The sequence below is a fragment of the Otolemur garnettii genome, unplaced genomic scaffold (genome assembly GCF_000181295.1).
Source record: "Otolemur garnettii isolate 467f Iridium unplaced genomic scaffold, OtoGar3 scaffold00002, whole genome shotgun sequence".
Classification (NCBI taxonomy): domain Eukaryota; kingdom Metazoa; phylum Chordata; class Mammalia; order Primates; family Galagidae; genus Otolemur; species Otolemur garnettii.
Window position 1 is genome coordinate 12,480,146 of NW_003852397.1, and position 20,514 is coordinate 12,500,659.

Genomic DNA, 20,514 nt, shown 5'->3' on the forward strand with positions numbered 1-20,514 from the left:
TAGGGCTGGATTTGAACTTACCACCTCCAGCACATGGGGTTGGCACCCTACTCTTTGAGCCACAGGTGCTGCCCATATATGATACCTTTTTTTTCTGTGTAGTTCCTACCTTTCTGTTTGGGTTCAACCAGTGAATTCAGTTTCAAGGCACATTTAGCTTATTCATATCCAGTGTAAAATAGGAAAATAGATATTTAGCAAAGGTTATAAAACTAAGGCATTAGTAGACAAAATAATTACATAAATCTGTGCATTATACTTTTAAGTAATATATTATTAAATATATATGTATCAAAAATAACATATGAAAAATATGTATGATTTTCTCCTTGGGATCTTTGAATCATCCCTGAAAATGTTTGCATCTAACAGGAAAGTTGGGACAGTATTATTTCAAATTAGGTATTTCAAAGCCTTATAATCCACTGATTTACTATAAAAACTGGTTAAAATAATCCAGAAATCACTAGGTATCAGAAAATTGGCAATTGCTGAGTGGGGTGGCTCATGCCTATAATCCCAGCACTTTTGGAGGCCAAAGCAGGTGGATTGTTTGTGACCAGGAGTTCAAGACCAGCCTGGACAACCAGATTTGGGCACCCCAAATCCATATAAAAAAAAGAGAGAAAAAATTAGCTGGGTATGGTGTACACCGATAGTCTTAGCTAGTCAGGAGGTTGAGGCAGGAGGATTGTTGGAGCCCATGAGTTTAAGGTTTTAGTGAGCTATGATGACACCACTGCACTCTAGTATCGGTGACAGAATGAGATACTGTCTCTAAATAACAATAACAGTAATAATGGAGAGAGAAAGAAAAAGCTACTACTTCTTATATAATGACATGTATTTCAACTCTTAGCTGTGCTATTCTACTTAGACTTTAGTGGTTCCAAATTCTCTAAGGCAAGTATCTTAATTTTCTAATACTTCCCTCTGTTTTTTCTCTGGTGTACAAGGCAGGGGATATTTCATTTCCTTTACTGCAGTGCTTGCACCTTTCTGTTTATATCCCAAAGTCTTTAAGGAAAATCTAAGACGTTGGCATGAAAGTTCAGATGGAAAGCTCTCAATATTGGCTGCACATTGGAATCACCTGGGGAGTTCATCAATCTGAATGCCTGGCCACCCCCTCAAGATCCTGTTCTGAGTTGGGGCCAGAACATTGGGATTTTGTTTTTACAGTGGGACTTTTAAAAGCACCCTGAGCAATTCTAATGTACAGTCACAGTGCAGTACTAATTTTATATAGGAAGCTGGTAAGGGCACTGGAGGAGTATGAGGTTGCAATGTTTGAAATGCGATCTGGGTTTTAAACAGTGGAGAATGATAAAGGTTTAATAAATGTCTCCAGGAAAAGCCAAAGTCCTAATATAAGGAATATGCCAATTTGCATGATGCAATTTCACGTTACCAAGGCGATGTCACTGAATGTGCAGTTAGGAAGAAATATTAACCAGGGTTTTCTTGAGCTGGGATGAGCTTTTAAAGAAGGTTTTAAAGTTAACATACTTTTTTTTAATATTTAAATTGGTTTGAGCCAAGCCAACTTTGAATCATCTGGGTCTCATTTTAATATAACTGAACAACAGTGTATTAGTTAGGGTGCTTCTGGGAAACAGAACCAATTTATTAAATATACGTGAGAGGGGATTTACTGTGGGAATTGGCTTTCTTGATTATGAAAGCTGAGAAAACCCCTGACATGCCATATGCAAGTGGGAGAATCAGGAAGTGGGTAGAGTAGCTCAGTCCAAGTCTAGAGGCCTGAGAAACAGGAGGTTGCTGATGCAAGCCCAACAGTGGAAGGCAGAACAATCCGGAGTTCTCAAATCTAACTGCAAAATAAAATTGGTGTCCCAACGCCAGAAGAGAGAGAGTGAGCAAATTTGCCTGTCTTCTGCCTTTGTGTTCTATCCGGACCCTCAGTAGACCGAATGGAGCTGCCCACATTAGGGGAGGTAAATCTTTCTCACTCAGTCTATTGATTCAAATGCCAATCTCCTGGGGAAACGCCATCACAGATGTACCTAGAAATAATATTTTACTAGCTATCGGGGTATGTCTTAATCTAGTCAAGTTGATATCTGAAAGTAACCAGTCTACTTGATAAATTAAATACCGTTCAATGGCTCCAACTGAGAGGTAAGGCCTTTTTCTTCTCCCTTTGAATCTGACTTTAGTGAACAAATAGAAAGTGTCAGAAGTGAAGCTGAATTGTTGACAAGTGTTGCAGCTTATGCCTTGATTTCTGGCAGTGTTTAAACAATCTGGTAAAAAGAAGCTCCAGTGTAAGAAGTCCAATGACCCAAAGACCACTAAGCCTTGAAGAAGCCTACCCTAGCCAGTGGAGAGAAAGTTGTTATAATCCTTCTAGCTGAGGTGTCAGACCCGTGAGTGAAGAAGCCATTGTAAACATTCCAGCCCCGGGATACATGAGGTGCGGAAGTATCAGGTAGGCCTTATAGATCAGTTCCTACCGTGTCCTGTCCAGGTCTCTGACCCAGAAAACATGAGCTTAAATAAATGCTTGTTGGTTTAAACCACTACATGGAGGGACAAGAAGAAGCAATAAATAATGCAAACCACTATACTTGAACATCTGCATTTCTAACAAGATCTCAGATGATGCTGATGCTCTTGGTCTAGGGACCACAATTTGAGAACAATTGCTCTAAAGCACAGAGCAGGCCCTTCTGGGGAAGGCAGCCTTGATGAAATTCAGACTCTTGGGCTCCACCCCAGATCTATCGAATTAGACACCTTTGTTATGCTGTATCAATCTGTTCAAGAACTTGAGGGCCTTCTTATTTATTCAAGTATACCTTTTGGTCTTTCAGGAATATTTTAAAGTTTATCTCACGTAAGTTTTGCCTGTTTCTTGGAGACTACATCTGTAGGAATTATTCTTTGTTGTTATTGCAAATGATTTCCTTTTTCTACTGTATCTTCTGAGTGATTGTCATCTGAGCATGTGAAAAGCTAATGTTTTATGCATATGAATTTTATATCTCTCTACTTTGCTGATTCCTTTATTGTTTGTAGAGCTTCTCAGAATTAGAAACATCTTGTAATTCCTAATAACATAATGGATCTAGAAAATAAATAATGGATTCAAACTATTAGGTGGAAGCCGGATGGGATCAGGACCTGTGCAACTTGAACCACGCCTCTACACTAGCATCCCTAAAAATGGCAGCCAGATATCATGTGCCTTATGACGCAAGGCAAACGAGCACACAATACCACCTGTAAAATATTGTTTCCTAAAAACCTTCACCTAATCAAGCATCTAGACATACTTGTTTATAGGAAATAGGAACAAAGTTGACACCAGTTAATACAACCGGATCAATCTAGATGAGAAGACATTCTATTTTACAGATTGCTTAGTTTTCTTCATCAATCAATGAAGAGTATTTAAAAAAAAAAGAGAGAGAGACATAAGAGACTTAATGACCAGAAGCAACATGTGGACAGTTCTGTTTCAAACAATCAACTGTCACGAGATGCCTTTGAGATATTTAAGGATATAACAAGTTTTAGGTGATTTTGGAGAATTATTAATTTTGTTACATGTGACAAGGGCACACTGGTTTATATTTTAAAATAAAGTTCTTCAATGAAAGATGCATATTTGAATATTCATATGTAAATATGATGTCTAGAATTTTCTTTAAAATATTCCAGCAAAGAAAAGGGAACAGGAAACTGAAAGATGAAACAAGATTGGCAAACTAGTGGTACGTTTTAAGTTGGGTGGTCGGTACACAGGATCATTATACAGTAAACTCCCTGTTCTCTGGAACTCAAGCAACCTGCACTCTCAACAACCAGCACAAAATCAGACCAGGAAAAGTCTCTGTAAGTTTTACTTGGAGTTAAAAATATATGGTAGCAAGATTGAAAAGTGTATTGACTACCATTGAACTAAATGTATACACTGCATTTACAAAGCCATTACGTGTATAATACAGTAAAACTGTTGCAGTAAATGAAGTTTGTCCTCACTTCTCTTAATTTGCTTTTAATTAGTGCATTTCAATATTAGTGTCAAGTCTGTAGATTTTATGGTTATGGTATGATGTAGTATAGGGTGTAGAATTTGTTAGGCCTATTTTTTTTTGTTGTTTGTTTTTTGAGACAGAGCCTCAAGCTGTCACTCTGGGTAGAGTGCTGTGGCATCACAGCTCACAGCAACCTCCAACTCCTGGGCTTCAGCGATTCTCTTGCCTCCACCTCCCAAGTAGCTGGGACCACAGGCACCTGCCACAATGCCCAGCTATTTTTTGGTTGCAGCCATCATTGTTGTTTGGTGGGCCCGGTCTGGATTCAAACCCTCCAGCTCAGGTGTATGTGGCTAGCGCCTTAGCTGCTTGAGTGACAGGCACCGAGCCTGTTAGGCCTATTTTTAATAGTAACTCCCAAGCAACAGGAAACTGCATTTTCTGGAATCTACCAATCCCATTGGTGCAGGATAATAGGGATATGACTATTTTATTCTCTTTATACTTGTGTATGCTTTAAAACTTTTGTAATAGCTATACAATAAAAGAAATGATACATTCATCTCAGTTCTTTTCCTGAAGTTTTAATAATCACTTTCTGCTTGGCTAGAGTTTACCTTGTAATGCAGGAATGCTATTTCCTGAATTCGTACATATTAAGAGTTGGCCTGTTTTGCACCTGAAGGACTGCTTGGTTCACACTTGCTTTACTTGAGTATACCATAGCATTACTCCATTGACTTTTATCAACAACAGAATCAATGGTCAGAATCATTGTCTTCTGTCAATTGAGCAGAATCCATAGTCTATTGTCTGATGCCATACTCATTTTTCTTTACTACTGACATGAAATTATTGTCTACATTCTCATAGGATCTTTTCTTTATCTTTAATGTATAATATTGTTGCTTAATATGCCTTCAGATGGGTCTTTTAGGTATTTTTTTCCTGGTACAAGTTATACCCTTTCTTTATGGAGAATCATTTTATGAAAACGGAGTGTATAAGTTTCTCCCTTATTTTCCTTCCTACTGTGTATGATTTTCAAGAAAATATATAGTTTGGGGTTCAGAACTAAACCACTCTATGTTCCTATTGGAATTTAATTAAGTGAATTAAAAAAAAAAACTAAATGAATCTTGTAGTTTTGGTTCTTGTTTCATCTAAATTTAGTAAGCATACTGGGAGGGAGGTATTATTATTTCCATTTTCATAAATATTAATAACACTAAATTTCAAAAAGGCTAATGTGGTTAAACGACTTGTTAAGTTATAGAACCTAAATTTGGACCCAAATTTGTCTGACTCCTAACTTCCAGCACACAAATGCTGCATCATACTGGTTTATTCTTGAGTGTGTATTTAACAAAGTATGTTTTCTCCTTTGTGAAATGAGGATGTTGAATTAGGACATCTCAGAGTCTCTTTCTATAACCCTGTGGTCCTAAATCTTATACAGAGTAACACATGAATTCCCAGTCAATGGGCTTCTTAGTGAACTCTTGGGAGTAGACATCTATTTCTAAGTTTCCTGGCCTCTGTCTGGACCCTTGGACTCTTTCTCAGTCTGAACAGCTTTTTCACCCTGGGCTTCTGGATATTTTTAATAGTTATACTTCAACTATGCTTCTACTGTAGTAATGAGAATATTCCCCATTTTATTTTTATTTCCTTAGAAAAAATGACATTTGATAAGAAATTTTTAGATGGAAAATTTATAACAGATTTAGAATAGTCCCCAAACTTTAATTTTTATAGATTTTAGAGCCCGTCTTTCTGTCTGACCAGCTATCCTTTTATAGTTTCAAATTTCCTGAACCTACAGCCACATCGATGCCAGAGAAAAATATTTACAAGTTTTTAGTTGAAATTTTAAGTAATGAAAAATAACATTAAAATGAGAAAATACATTAATTAATTGACCTAACTACACTCACTGGATCATTCAAGTCAGAACTGGTGAAGTAAGAACTCATGATATTAAGACATTTTGCATAAGAACAGTACCTCAAATATACACCCATACTTTGGCACAATACATAACTTATCCAATGGTGACTAGTTACATTGTTACAATATTCTGTTCCTACATTTTTAACATAGAGGGATGTGCTTCTGCAGTAGTTATGATTGCTAATGGCTTAACCAGAGCAAGATTATTTCTCCCAGAGGTTTTGTGTCACGGAGAAAACATCAGGAATAGTAATCAGTGTTTTAAAAAGCCTTGCTTCCTTAAACAGTGGGATAACTGTGAGTTAGTTTCACTGACCCAGTGCATGAGGCAAAATAATTAAAGACATATAGGATTAAAAACTGGTGTTGGATCAATTTCCATCTTCTTTGGAGCAAAAGTCCTCAAAAACAGCTTCTCTTTCTACTTCTTCCAAGGTAGTGTTGGTTATCTCAACTAACTGGTGGGATGAGCTTCGTTGCAATGAAAACTGTTCAATATTTATCAAATCTCTCTGGTGTCCTCCTCCCCCCTGTTTTTTTCAAGTGATATGTTATTTTATTTGAAACACTTACATAAAAGGAGAAGCAACTCTGGAAGGATGTGGAGGGAGGGCTACTGGCCTCACTTCTACAGCTGTCACTCCAGATTGTCTCAGAACAGTCTGAAAACCCTCACTCTAAACAATGGGTGCCCATTAGGATCATATGGGAGGGCATTTAAAAAGTTATGATGCCTGCACCTTATTCCCAGAGACTGTGATTTAATTGGCCAAAGGAATGCCCTGATCACCAGGATTTTTTGACCACTCCAGGTGATTCATGCAGCAGCTAGGATTGATGCAATTGCCTTGTCACTGAGAGGTCAGCGTAAGTCTGGACCAAATCCTATTTCTGACAAGAACAAAAATCACACCAAGCAGGGGTGACTCAGTGTGGTTGGCCTTCCCCTTGTGTCTCTGAATTCTTAGGACCAAATAGATCTTGCTTTAGGGTTTTGTTTTCCAGAATGTTTACTCCATGGTTTTCTACTCCTGGCAACAAACTTCACTGTAAATAGTTGTATCAGTGAAATGTTTCCAAAGCCCCTGCTATTTTCAATCTACACACTTAGGTTGGTTTTGAATGAATTAAGAACATGCCACCCCCAAAATGCCACTCTGGCATATTGACTATTTTGAGTTAAGGGCTCTTCTGACTTTTGCACTGTTTCTTGAAAGTAGGAGATACAATTCCTATGTGAAAGAGCTCCTCCCTGTACTAGAAGGAAAGCAACATTCTTATCACCAAGGACAGGCAGTTGAGGTTGAGAGAATTCTGTCTAGACTTTATTAAAATTAATTTTTATCTTGAAGCCTCTTTAAATAATTCAGTTGCTTTTGTACAACTTACTATTCTTTGTGAGTATTTATGTTTTCAACTCTTTGAGTCTCCATGTCCTTATGAATGTTTCCATGCTATGTAGAACTTTTTTTTAGGGGGGGGAGGGATGATTCTCACTCTGTTGTCCTGGGTGGAGGGCCCAGCATCATAGCTCACAGCAACCTCAAACTCTCAGGCTCAAGAGATCCTCTTGTCTCAGCCTCTTGAGTACCTGGGACTACAGGCACCTGCCATGATGCCTGAATAATTTTAATATTTTTTAGCAGAGATAGGGTTTTGCTCTTTGCTTAGGATGGTCTTGAACTCCTGAAATCAAGCAATCCACTTGCCTCAGCCTCCCAGAATGCTAGGATTACAGTTGTGAGCCACTACGCCCGGGCCCTAGAAATTCTATAAAGTAATTTTTTATGCTTTTCCTTTGTTAATCTGTCTTATGTCCATTTATTTCTTGGGCCCAGCTTAAAAAAAAAAAAGACACTAAGAAAATAGAAGTAAAGTTTTGCCAGTTTCTTAAGTCAGTTTCTCATAAGTTACATCTGAATCTTGAAACTAATAGAAATAAAAATCAAGAATCTCCAATGCAAAGTCAGGGCAGCCTAGCTATTTATGAATTGGGATATCTGGAAGTTTCAAAACTTCTCCTCTGGAGCATCTTTGGTACTAATGCCAAGGAGACAAGATGCCTAGATAAATCCAGATTGCCTGTAAGTCCAAATTATAAATAGAAGTGGAAGATGGACATTGATAAATAAGAGTCAGTGCTAAGTTAGTCTAGTGACCCCCAGGATTTACTAAGAATCAAGCCTTCATAGTCTTCTCTGTGGCATAAAGAAAAATAATGTTATGCAAATTTAGTCATAACAAAAATTTAAGGGTAACTACCCCCCAGTTTTGCCTCCACATCGGAATGCTGCCATAAGCAGTTGACGTGGTCTTTCGGATTTGATCCAATGAGTCTCAAAATCCACAGACCTTGTGGTCGTACACACATGGTTTTCCACAAAAAGGATATTTCTTACATTTTTCCTCTTTTGGCCCTCCTGGAGATACAAACCAGAACAGATCAAGTGCATGGGTGCTTTACATAAAGTGGTTCTTGCAAACTCAGTGGAAGAAACAGGTCTAAGTGATTATGTTACTTTAAGAAAATTTTCTTAATAATTCATCTGCTGTATTTCTGCAAATGGTAAGAGTTCTCCAAATAATTTAACATTCATCATTTTTTAAATATTGAGAGTTTTATATCCCCCAAGAATTTTTCTTTCCTTTGAATTTATTTCCACTCCCTCTTCTCCACTCAAAAAGGCCCTAAATTGTAAAACGGCCTGACATTCAGCTCGCTAGATGTCAGCCTTCTCTGGAATGCTGTGCTGCGTTGGGCTGGTGACTTCCATGGAATTCAATTCCTGTTTGCCGAGGACTCCCACTTACTCTATTATCCCATGTTGGAAAGTGAAACAGGAAAATAATTCAATAGATTCCCACTACTAGGTGTCGAATTCGCCTTTGAACAATATTAACTGCACAGAAAGACTCTAGTTGGGCTCAATCTGATTAGCTTCCCTTTTTTCAGTTGAAGAATTAAAGGAAGCAGTAATTCTAGAATTGGGAATGGCCCCTAGGCGGTGCGTTAGCGCTCGGGTCCTGCCTGTCTGCGCCTCGCTGAGAACTCTCCTAGACGTCCTCAGTCCCTGCCCCATCCCCGGCCAGTTCTGCGTTCTGCACATCTACCTGTTCCCGCCTATGTGATTTTCCCCAGTCCTTGTATCCAGTAACAAAGAACTGAAACCAAACGCCAAAGTGGCAAAGCCTAAGCAGCAAGTTTTATATAGTCAAGTGACGCCCCAAAGAAAAGCAGGGGGCAAGTACGCTCCGAAGGGGTCTGAGTGGGGCCCTATCTGACAGCGGCCTGGGTCTCTTCGGGCTTCCTTTTTATTACCCTCTTTTGCGTTGTTGTTTTGTTTCCCCAGCCACTGAGAATATTATCCCCTCCCATCTGCGCGAGAGGGGAGAGGGAGTTTTTTTACTTCTTTGCTCCGGATGTGTCAAGGCTTCTCAGCCCACTCCGGGATCCTTTTCCGTGATGAGAGTCTAAGGAGGGACTTGAGGACGCTGGCGCTCTCCGTCTGCGGCAGGCTGCTCCTGGGGGCTTCTCCGAACTGAAGTAAACCAGGTGTTTTTGCAATGGTTACAATTCCAGCTCAGCTACAGCTTTTGTTTTCATTGAGCCCTAACCCAAATTCTGTTCCTGTCTTCTGCCCCGTGAGTGTTTCCCGATTCTGATCTCCTGCGTCCTGCCTAGACTCTTCCGATTCGATTCGTAACTGAGACTCTCACTTGGCCTCTCCGCACCCTTCATCTCCGTGCACAGTAAGGAAAGCCTGGCTCGCAAACCCGACCTAAACTCTGAGGACCACTCAAATACCTCCGTTTCCTACTTTAATCTTTTGGTTGAGAATAGGAGGCACATACAATAACGGATACCTTTTCAAACATCTGTTTACGAATTATTCTAGGATAAGACGGTGGCAAGATATCCAAATCTTTTAGGATTGGAGGATCTTTGTAACCAATAGAGTCACAACTGCTACAGGTGAAATAAATGGTAGCCACCCTGCACCCTCCCCCTTCCCACCCTGCCCTGTTAGGGATTTCCTGGCAGGTTGCTCAGGCACTGAGTTGCTGGAGTAGATTAGAGTTAAGTGAAAGTTGTCCTTTCTGTGTATCTGCCTCCAGGACCTGGGTGGGAGTCCCCAGCCCTGCAGAGAGGAAAGCGACATGCATGGCACACATCAATCCTCCACAACATCAGCAAGAGATGTGAATCAAGTGAGAGGCAGAGAGTGCCGGGAAGGAGCTTTCAGTTCTCCTTCTGGTCCTTCAGGCTGAATTTCTGAGCTTATCCCTTAAGAGAATGAATGTGTGTGAGTTGGGGGTGGGGGTGTATGGAGATTGGAAAACCACTCTAGGATTGAAATTTAAATGTTCATTCTGGTAAATGAAAAAATATTCAAAGAACAAGGGGAAAAGTGACTCCATTTTGTGCCCAGCATTAATCACAGCAGCACAATTCAAGTAGTGTGCATCGGACCGGTGCCTTACATTTAGGCTTATGCCGAGAATTGTGAAATATGACTTTTTTTTTCTTTTTTTAAATAGGCAAGTTCTTGTTCTGTCACCAGAGCAAGAGTGCGGTGGTGAGATCATAGCTCTCTAGAATCAAACTTTTGGGCTCGAGTGATCCTTCTGTCTCAGCTTCCTGAGTGAAATATGATGACTTTTATGAAAAGTGGTTGGTTTTAAAATGCATATTATTTAGAAAAATGAAGGAAAACAAATATAATGAGAAAAAAAAAGATAGGAGGGTAAGTTGAATAAGAAAGCATAGGGAAACTCCCCCTCCTTCCCAGAAAGGAAAAAATCTACCTAAGGTATGCTGATGTCGCTGACTTGAATGGCCTGGATCTAATTCATCCGGGCAGTTTTCCTATTCACGTTAAAAATCACATCATCTCTGGTAACACTCTTTGAAAAACCACAGAATGCCAAGAGAAAGGACTGAAGAAAACTTAGAGAAAAGGTAAGAAAAGAAAAAACACCAACAAAAGAAGAAAAAAAAAAAACCCATGGGATTAGAGAACCAGCACAAGTTTTTATGACTGGTTCCTTTAAAAGAATTTTAAAAGAAAACCTCAGACTGTCTTTTGTAGCACGACATTTTTCTCAGGAGAATTTGGTTATCTTTCTTCTACCAAAGCATCTCTCTGAGCTCACTATTGTGAGAGATATCTGCCCCACTCCTGCTAATGGCCTGAAATATTTACTTTGAACTAACAATGCGGTTTCACTTGGATTGCTTCCAAGGGAAGCATTTTGGTTTTGAGAGCTTTGCTTACTTGATTATTATTTGCAAAATACATAACAGAGAGTTTTTCTATTTCAATACTTTATAGTTAGTATACTAAAGGGAGTCTAAAACCCTATTATTCTCCCCAAGCTCTCAAACAGAGAAAAACAAACACCAGCATCAGTAAGATGAGTAAGTTTAATACAGCAGAAGATTCATAGGTGAAGTAAGACATATTAATGGTACTAGTTTCCTAGACAGGAAGAGCACACTGTTTGCCAGTTTTCCCAGTTTGGGGAAATCTCAGAATGTTTTTCACACTCCTATCACTGTCCTAAAGGGTCCCTGTGATTGTTGTGCTCTGTGTCTCATTACCCTGTCAATATGGCCACAGCTATAGTGGACTGTAGTGGGCAGTTGACAGCCTGGCCTGTTAGTCCTTAGTTGGGCTTTGGCCTTAGAAGTGTCCCAGCATGAAAAGTGTACCCTTCACAGGGCTAGTGATGAACTGGGCAAGTTAGACACTCTTTTTTTGGAGCTTTGAATATGAGACACAGAGAAAGTCATGGTTTGGATCATTGATTGGGCAGAAAATGAAAAATACTCAGAGAAAAGAAAGTAAGCAGAAGTTAAGAGACAGCAGAAACTGGGAATGAGGCACCAGAAGTACTGAGGTAGAGAGAAGAAAAAGAAGAATATTAAGCTATTAGTCCATAGATGCAGGAGCAAAATAATCGGGGAGTCAACCAAATGGTAGAGAAAGGAAGTAGGGAACCACAAAGGCTTGCTGCGAGATGGCAAGATAGACTGAAATTGGAAGGATTTCCCCATTTTTGTTCTTCCATGAAGCCTGATTATTGGGTCCCAGAATGCAGGTATCCTTACAATAAATCCACATGACCTGCCCAAAACCAAATGCTGGCGACCTAGAGGAGTCATCCTAACATGGTTTAGCTCCATGATTAAATTCAGGATACATTTCAAACATTTTCATAGTAATGTGAAATGTAATGTATAATGATTTAATTACCTATTTAACGTTTGCATTTGAAATCACAATTGCAGTAGCAGAATAAATTTCCTGCTTCTGAAGCCTTCCATCTTCATATATAAATTGATAATGGGGAAAGTGAATATTTCAGCAAAATTATCCAGTTGAGTTCCACCTACCCAAGGACAGGTATATAATTGAGGCTTGATGCTTCCTTCACTCACGTCTGTCACTTCTCTTCTAACATTCCTCTTATTTTATGAAAAAAGTAGATTTCTTGGGTTTCTCAGGAACGTAACCCCTTTGCCTCATCAGCACCGCCCCTGCACTCCCTCTTCCTTCTCTCTGTGTGCCTCTAAGATGCTGAAGCTTCCAACTTCCCCTGAGGACACCTCCTCAAAATCTTGCCCTCATAAACCTCCATTGATTGAGATGTTCGCCTCATTAACTTGGATCGACATCTATTATTAATAAGAATCAGCAATTTCCCTGTTTGGGATTGATCCTATTGCAGTTCAAATCTTGTTATTTTGGATGTTGTTTGGATTTTAGTGTGAAGAGCCAGATGCTTTTAGAGCTGGCATTGCAACGTAGTAAACATTGCTTGAAATAAGACAGCTTCTTCCACATGTGGCTGGAGGGAGTGTGGAGAAGCCTTAGGAGTCTTTAGAGAGGAATGTGGACCACTGCCCTCTTCTGGACGGAATAGGAGCAACAGTTTGTAGATGCACGAAAAGTTCTTCAGTATTTTCAATGTTGGCTTCAACAATACTGTATTTAATAACCATCTATCTTGTGCAAGCTGACTATGTATTTAATGACTATCTATCTTGTGCACAGTGGCCCAAACCTCAGGAATGCTTGACATGATCTGTCCCCTTGGAAAAGCTTACAGACGTGACAGGAAATGAAATTCCACAGAAATGAAGGGTAACTTTACAGGTTAATAAAATAAAATATCAATTTACAAGAGAAAAGGGAGTAAGCATTAGCCACAAGGTAGCAGCAACTGTGAGGCACCGGAAGCACTGAGGTAGAAGACAAAGCAGTTCCCACGTATTACCTTAACTTGGGGAAATGGCATTATTTCCGTTCTTGGTGAGACACTTTTGCTTTAGTTAGATGGACAATGGAAATCCATATAAAATGCTCAGAAGACCAACAGGCACAAAACAATAAAACTAGATTCCACAGACTGATACAAAATCAAATCAAAATGCAGTCTTATGTCGCTGTATTTTTATAAGAGATGTTTTAAGTAAGACAGATCATGTGTCCCTTATCTGTTCAAGGTTGGTCTGTCCTTTTGGCTTACTTATCTCAACACTGCATCTCCTGCCTCCCGCAGTGCCAACTGGCTTTCACCCTTTACCAGTAAGACCTACACACAGTTCAGAAAGTGGACCTGGTTGGTTTAAAGCCTAGAACACTCTCACACAGGCTTTAAGTCTAAGGCCCAAACTCTGGCTGCATCTTTCACTGTCCGGCAGCTTCCAGGTCTATCTGCCACTGTGCCTTACAAATCACTGCCTTGTATCTATGGGGAACAGAGTACAAGTTATCGGCCAACGATAATCTGCAGTTCTTGGACTTAGGGTCACTTAACAGCATTTCTAACAGTACTAAAACAGACAGTAGATTTCGTCATCAGGGGAAGGATTGACAGAGAGAGTATGGAGAAGGTTGCAAGAGTTGAAAAAATTTGTAGGAAAAGAGGGAGTGGCTGTATTTAAAAAATTTCACATGGTATTTAACAGAAAGTCTTTATTTCAGAAGAAAAGTTTGCACATTGAAAATTATGCTTTTCCCTTAATTTTGTGTCTTCCGTTGCAGGAAGTTGACATCACCGTAGTAAGAAAAGAATGTGTTTTTCCTGCCCTATCTTTCTTCCACCAGCCAGCTAGAGTTGGGCCAAGAAGTTGGGATAATTCCAGCTTGGGCAAGCGGTGGGGGGGGGGGTATGGTCAAACACAAGGCCACTCCAGTAAAAGATGGCCATAGCATGTAAGTAACAATCAGAATGGCTCATGCCTTCCATGCTGGGGGACAGATTATTGCCTCTCAGCTCAAAACCTGCTCTTCAAGGCCCTGCTTGGTCATGCAAACACTTCTTTGCCTGTAGAAGGTCTTGCAGGCACCCTGTAGGAGGAAGGGGCTTCTCTTCTGGCTGTAGGGTGCCTTTCCCTGGTTTGCTCTGTATGTGATTGGCAGTGCGTGGGATACCTACTTCGGGCCTGGAGGTTCTTTCACTGCCCCCTCAATCCACACATACTCCGGTAGGGGCTTCCTGTTTTCTAGTTCTGGTCCATTGTTCCCTGCCTGCCAGCCTCAGCGTGGCAACACAGTGGCCTTCTCCACCATCCATGGTCTGCAAATCATACATTCTCCATTGAGATGTGACCCCAGCCTTGTGAAGAGGAATCTCCCTCCAAATGTGTTCCTCTTTAGGACTCAGCCCTAGATTCTTTAATATGGGTGAGTGTGTGTTTCTTTCTAATAGTGAATCCCTTGTAAACAGTTAATAATTTTCCATATTCAACCTTCCTTGTTGAAACTGTTGTGTGGTTTCTGTCTCCTGACTGGACCCTCCCTGGTTCACCTTCTAAGCCCTGGGACTCCTCTCTGAAAATGTTTAATAAAGCCAGAATTGGATGTCCCTGTTGAAGAGTCAAAATGATGCTTCTCAATACAAATTTGTATCGGCAGATGAAATGCTATGACCATAGAGCTGTCCCCATCCTAATGTGGTTCAGGAGCTTTGGCTATGTATCTGTGTATTCATCAGAAGCTGAATCAAATATATGACTGGTGTGATTTGCTGAAATCTTTCTGTGTAGACTCAACTCTAATCTTAAGTGGGCCAATTTATTGAAATAAAAATGATTCATTCAGTTAAAAAAAGGAAAGAAACTTTTAGATTCCTCTCTGGATTTTGCCCCTACATCTTTTGCCTAGAATTTATGCTTCCCATAGTCACTGCTTTGATTTCCTTCCCTGCTTTAGGCATCTTCATTTATATTGGCTCCTATGAACATTTCCTTTCCATTATTCTGTTGATTTCATATCACTTGCCACCCCTCCAAAATTCATTGGTCATGTTATTTATTTATTTTTTAGAGATAGAGTCTCACTTTGTTACTCTTGGTAGAGTGCTGTGGTGTCACAGCTCATAGCAACCTCCAGCTCTTAGACTTAGGCGATTATCTTGCCTCAGCCTCCTAAGTAGCTATGACTACAGGCACCTGCCACAACGCCTGGCTATTTTTTGTTGCAGTTTGGCTGGGGCCAGGTTCAAACCCATCACCCTTGGTATATGGGGCCAGTGCCCTACTCACTGAGCCGCAGTCGCAGGTGCCACCCTGGTCATGTTATTTAATGAAGGTTAAATTTAAATTTATGCTGTAAAAGGAAAGGAACTCATTTTTGATTTCCAAAATTTATATGTACAGTATATTAATTAAATTCCAATTTTTAAACTAAAGATCAGAGCTTCAAGTTTTATAAGTCTTCTTACACTCTACATTTTCTCAATTTAAAAATCACTTCTTACCATGACACTCCTGCTGATGTGATGTCTATGCTGAGAAATGAGAAATTCCCCCTGTATCCCTCAGAATAACCATCACACTGACATTGACCTGATGGCAAAGAGCTCTCCCTGCTTTGACAGTGGCCTTTGTGGAAGGCCAAGCAGCTGTAAGCATTGTCAGTGACTGGAAGGTATGAGTGTCTGGGGGAGACCTTGGAAGCTACACTTACCACACTCAGCTCTTTATGATTATAATTTCGTGCCTTTATTTTAGCTAGGCAAAGCAACATCTGAAATTCAGCACTATAGCTAAAAGAGGTCTCATGTGACAAACAGTGAGACTGAGTTTTGGATGGGCTAAACAACCTGCTTAGACCTGTGGAGTAAGAATGTGGCCAAGCAGGACATGGACTCTTCTCTTCAATCTCCACTCCATTGGACACAGTTGGGCTAATGTTCACCTACTGCTGAGGATCAAAGCTCCTTGTGTTTAGATTACTTTGAAAAGGCAACATTATAATACTTCTTGTCAAGCCCAGCCTTTATAATATTATCACCTTGATTTAAATCAATTTAATCACCTTGATTTAAATGATCAAGTTTACTTCTAATTAGCTTCTCCTAATGTTTTTTTATTATAAATGTGTTGGAAATCCTGAAATACATATTTTTGTACAAATAATGAGGTTTTTTTTAGTTCTTAGTTCAAAGACAGGTACAATTATATTTTCTACTTTATCTTATAATAAACTTAAAGCTATAGATAGGTCTGTAAGTAACAGCTATTCTTAATATTTCATTACTACAAGTAAAATCAGCTCTGGTAACTCTACTGCAAATTACATATCACCATTTAGAACAACTACAAAATTTTTCTCAGAATAATTATCATAGTAGAAAAAAATCTTTAAAGTTAATCTTCAGTGTTACAGAAACAATTCATTTGTGGAAAAAGCAGTAGAATAAGGTCAGAAGAATTAAATTCTAAGTTGGCTTTTCTTGCTATATGTCTGTAGGGATGTTATGTAAGACTCAATTATACCATCTGTAAAATGGGGCTAATAATTGATGTCCTCTTTACTTCACAAGGTTCTTGTAAGGAAAATATAGAAAAAGGTGGGAACTACTTTGAACTTTTATGAAGAAAAACTCTATACTATTAAATTTTTGCAATGTCATGTTATAATATTACTGTTTATAATTTTTGGCTTATCAATTGATATGTCTCATTTAATATTTGTAGTTTTATTTTGAGGAAACCACCACAAAAAGTTAACGTTTATGTGATAAAATCACGTTTTAAAAGTGGGCCCATTTTAATGTTGTAGGAAGTTGACTTTAGAATTATAATCGCAGGTCATGTCCTTCTTATGTACAGTGAAAAGCAGACTACAGATTTTTTGGATCAATGATTCAGACTCTGTCATGGAATTTGTGCAATTTGAAGTCTACTACTGGCTAAAAGAATTTGTCAGAGGCTTAGTGACAGAATGACCTTCCCTTCAGAAAAGACTAAGTGAGGAAAATAAGAGAGACATTTTATCAGTATCTGCAATTTTATAGTCCCTCTCTTCCAAAGGCAGAGGTGCACAGGGTGGAGGGTAAGTTCAGGACACCTGTTCCCACATGCAGTCTTTTTACTAACTCACAGCAATCACTGAATCTACCTGACATCGGTTTCTACATTTGGTCCATTCTCTTCAAATGCATTCTCTGGAACCAGGACAGAGATCATGAATTCTGTGGGTGCCATGGCATACTGAAATGTGTTCAGTACTGAAAAGGCTGGTGACAATATTCTGTACAGTGTGTACTTTGAGAGGGCAGCTAAACAAAATCCACAGCCATTAGGTCCTATTCCTGACTCTGCTATGCTCTGGGGGCAGCCTGTGACTATAGTAAACTTCCTCTGACCTTGCCATAGTTCTCCATAAAACTGACTCTGTAACACTTGACATCTGCCTCCTCTGAGCAGAGTTTACAAGGACTAATGAGACCATGCTGTCAAAGGCCAGACCTTTTAATAAAACCTGCTTATAAGCAAAGCATCAGTGGGTAGGTCCATAATTAAAGTCTGACCCTTCAGCTGTGTCAAATGCTCCTGAAATGGGTGACATCATTGCCACATGTAAAAGAATATTTTGCTGGAAAACTGAAAATTATTAAGAAGGAGGAAATGAGGCCTTTGAAGAAAGAGACAAGGAGACAACAGCTCTACAAGGAGAAAGCAGAGCTCTCTCTATTGACAAGAAAGAATCTTGCTTGGAAGTGGAAGTGAACATGCGTCCACTCCACTGGGGACAGAGATGCAGGTAAGAATCCATCAGCATGGCCGACACGACATGAAAGTTTAGAGAAGGGATACTGGGAAAACAGGCACTGTGCATCTTTTTAGGTTTATAAAACAGACTTATTTCTAACTTGGTGACCATTGTACAGTCAGGCAGCTATTGTCTTTAGAAGCTGCTTTAACTTTTTTAAAGGTAAAATATCCTTCACTTTCTGAAGTGAAGGATATTCAGAGAGGATTTTTTGGGGGGGCCTCTTTCTGCTGAGATGAATCCTATTTCCTTTCTTACTTATACTCTCCATATAACCTTTCTCACTAGATTCCTCTACTGCCTTCTAAAAAAAAATCTGGTTCATAGAAAGAACTCTTGCTCTATTCCCACACACTGACAATTTCACTGTCAGGTAAAATGCATAGTTCCTCATAGAAAGGACTCTGTGTGCCCTTAATCGTACTGGGCAGAATGAGGAACATTCCCAGTCCGCCTCCGGCAGAAGGAAATCTCTTTTTCCAAGGGGCCTGAATAGAAGACAGCTTTCATTCCTCCTCCTTCTCTAACTTTTCATCTCTTTCCCTTCCTCCTTTTTTTTCTTTCAACTAATTTTTATTGAGTGTCTACCAAGTACTAACTTCAGTGCTCGGCCCACGGAAACATCTGCTTCATGGAGGCATATTTAATGGGGCTTTTAGTTTTGTATTTTTCTGGTGGGTCATAGAAACTGATAATATCCCAGGTAAGGGCACAAGTAATAGGAATGTTTTATGTGAGATTTCCAATAATTTTAGCCACCTCTGGGAAGCATTTTTCTGTGGTATTTGTTAGCAGTTAATTTGAGATTAATGATACTGGTAAAAAAAAAAAAAAAAAGAAAGAAAGAAAAGTTACTGCTTTTATTTTCTACTAGAAAAGGCTTGTTCCTTTATGTCTCTCTGATTAAAATGAATACATGGAATCATCCATTCTGGGTTCCTTCTGAAGATTTTTAGGGAGTTGGACTCTGCCTTCAGAGCCAAGAACAAACCACGAGAAAGAACCGGAGAGTGTGTCCATGTCACTGCACCACTCTGCGGGAACCACAGTCTGACACCCAGCGGGTGCTCTCCAAGCCAAGAGCATTGAAAGCATTGAGCACATTTCAGGTAAGCTCTGATCTTCCAATGTGTAGTGACAATCATTCCAGGTTTCTAGCACTGAGGTCATACAGGCCTCCACTTCCTGATGTTCACTGACCTTTTGTTCACAGATTTGTTTTTTGTTCTGTTAATCATCTCTTTTAAAACAAGTGAATGTATTATCAGATGAAAAATATGTGTTCCATACATATACAAACAGATCTAGTGGAATAAATCAAAACTTCCTTCCTTTCTTTTTTTTCTCCCCTCCATCAGGCTCAGGCAAGATTTGAACTTCCCACTGCAGGTTCACCGTGCCAGCACTCTCACTGCTGAGCTGTAGCATTCTAACTACTGAGCAAAGAATTGAAACTTTGATGATTGTGCTGACATGTCTTTAGAATGGAGTCTCTGACCAGCCCTTAAATTATTTTCTTCTTCAGATGTCCGAAGACTAACAAGCAACCTTAAGTCCATGAGTCAGGTTTTATTTTCCACATTATGTTATTTTGCAAATTATCTGTCTGATGTTCTACTGCCTCGAGAACTTTTAAGCCTAGCTTTCATATTATGTGTCTATACTAAGACAATTAGATGGATTTGAGCAAAAATAAAGAGGGAGTCAATCTCAAACCACTCCCTCTTACAGGGAGACAGGGCTTTACACATCAGAAGGCCTAAGAGGGCTACCGACTAGAAATGTAATAAAACACAACCATCTACATTTGTATTTCAACAATAATATTTAATTTCTATTAAAACAGCTAGTGTTTTTTGGAGTATGGCCTATTGAATCAGTCTAGTGAAAAAATATTTATTTTTCAACAGATTATTTCAGGATCTTACCTATGTTCTGCCAATATAGAAAGGGACTTTAAAAAAAAAAAAACCTGTTTGGGCTCGGCACCTATAGCTCAGTGGCTAGGGCGGTGGCCACATACACTGATGCTGGTGGGTTCAAACCCGGCCTGGGCCTGCCAAACAACAATAACAACTACAACGAAATAATAGCCAGGTGTTGTGTTGGGCACCTGTAGTCCCAGCTACGTGGGAGGCTGAGGCAAGAGAATTGCTTAAGCCCAAGAGTTTGAGGTTGCTGTGAGCTGGGACGCCACACCACTCTACCAAGGGCGACATAATAAGACTCTTGTCTCAAAAAAAAAAAAAAGAAAGAAAGAAAAAGAAAAAACCTGTTTGGTGGTATTGTAAATTCACTGTGCTGAGGTTGGAAGACACCTGGATAACAATTTCAACCATGTGATTCACCAGCCACACGATAATAAAAGTAATGATATCAATAAGTGGAAAAATCTTTCATTTTGATGGTATTTTTTTAATGCAGAATTTTTTTCACATATGCCTTATTCAATTTCTATCGTATTCTTTTCAAGACTCAGTTTTCTTAAT

At 39.5% G+C, this 20,514-nt stretch overlaps 1 protein-coding gene across 1 annotated transcript in view; it reads right to left on the reverse strand.

The window, feature by feature from the left end:
* Nucleotides 1–20,514, reverse strand: part of TRAPPC3L (trafficking protein particle complex 3 like) — a 42,661-nt gene that overhangs the window by 14,715 nt on the left and 7,432 nt on the right. The gene's annotated exons all lie outside the window — the stretch shown is intronic.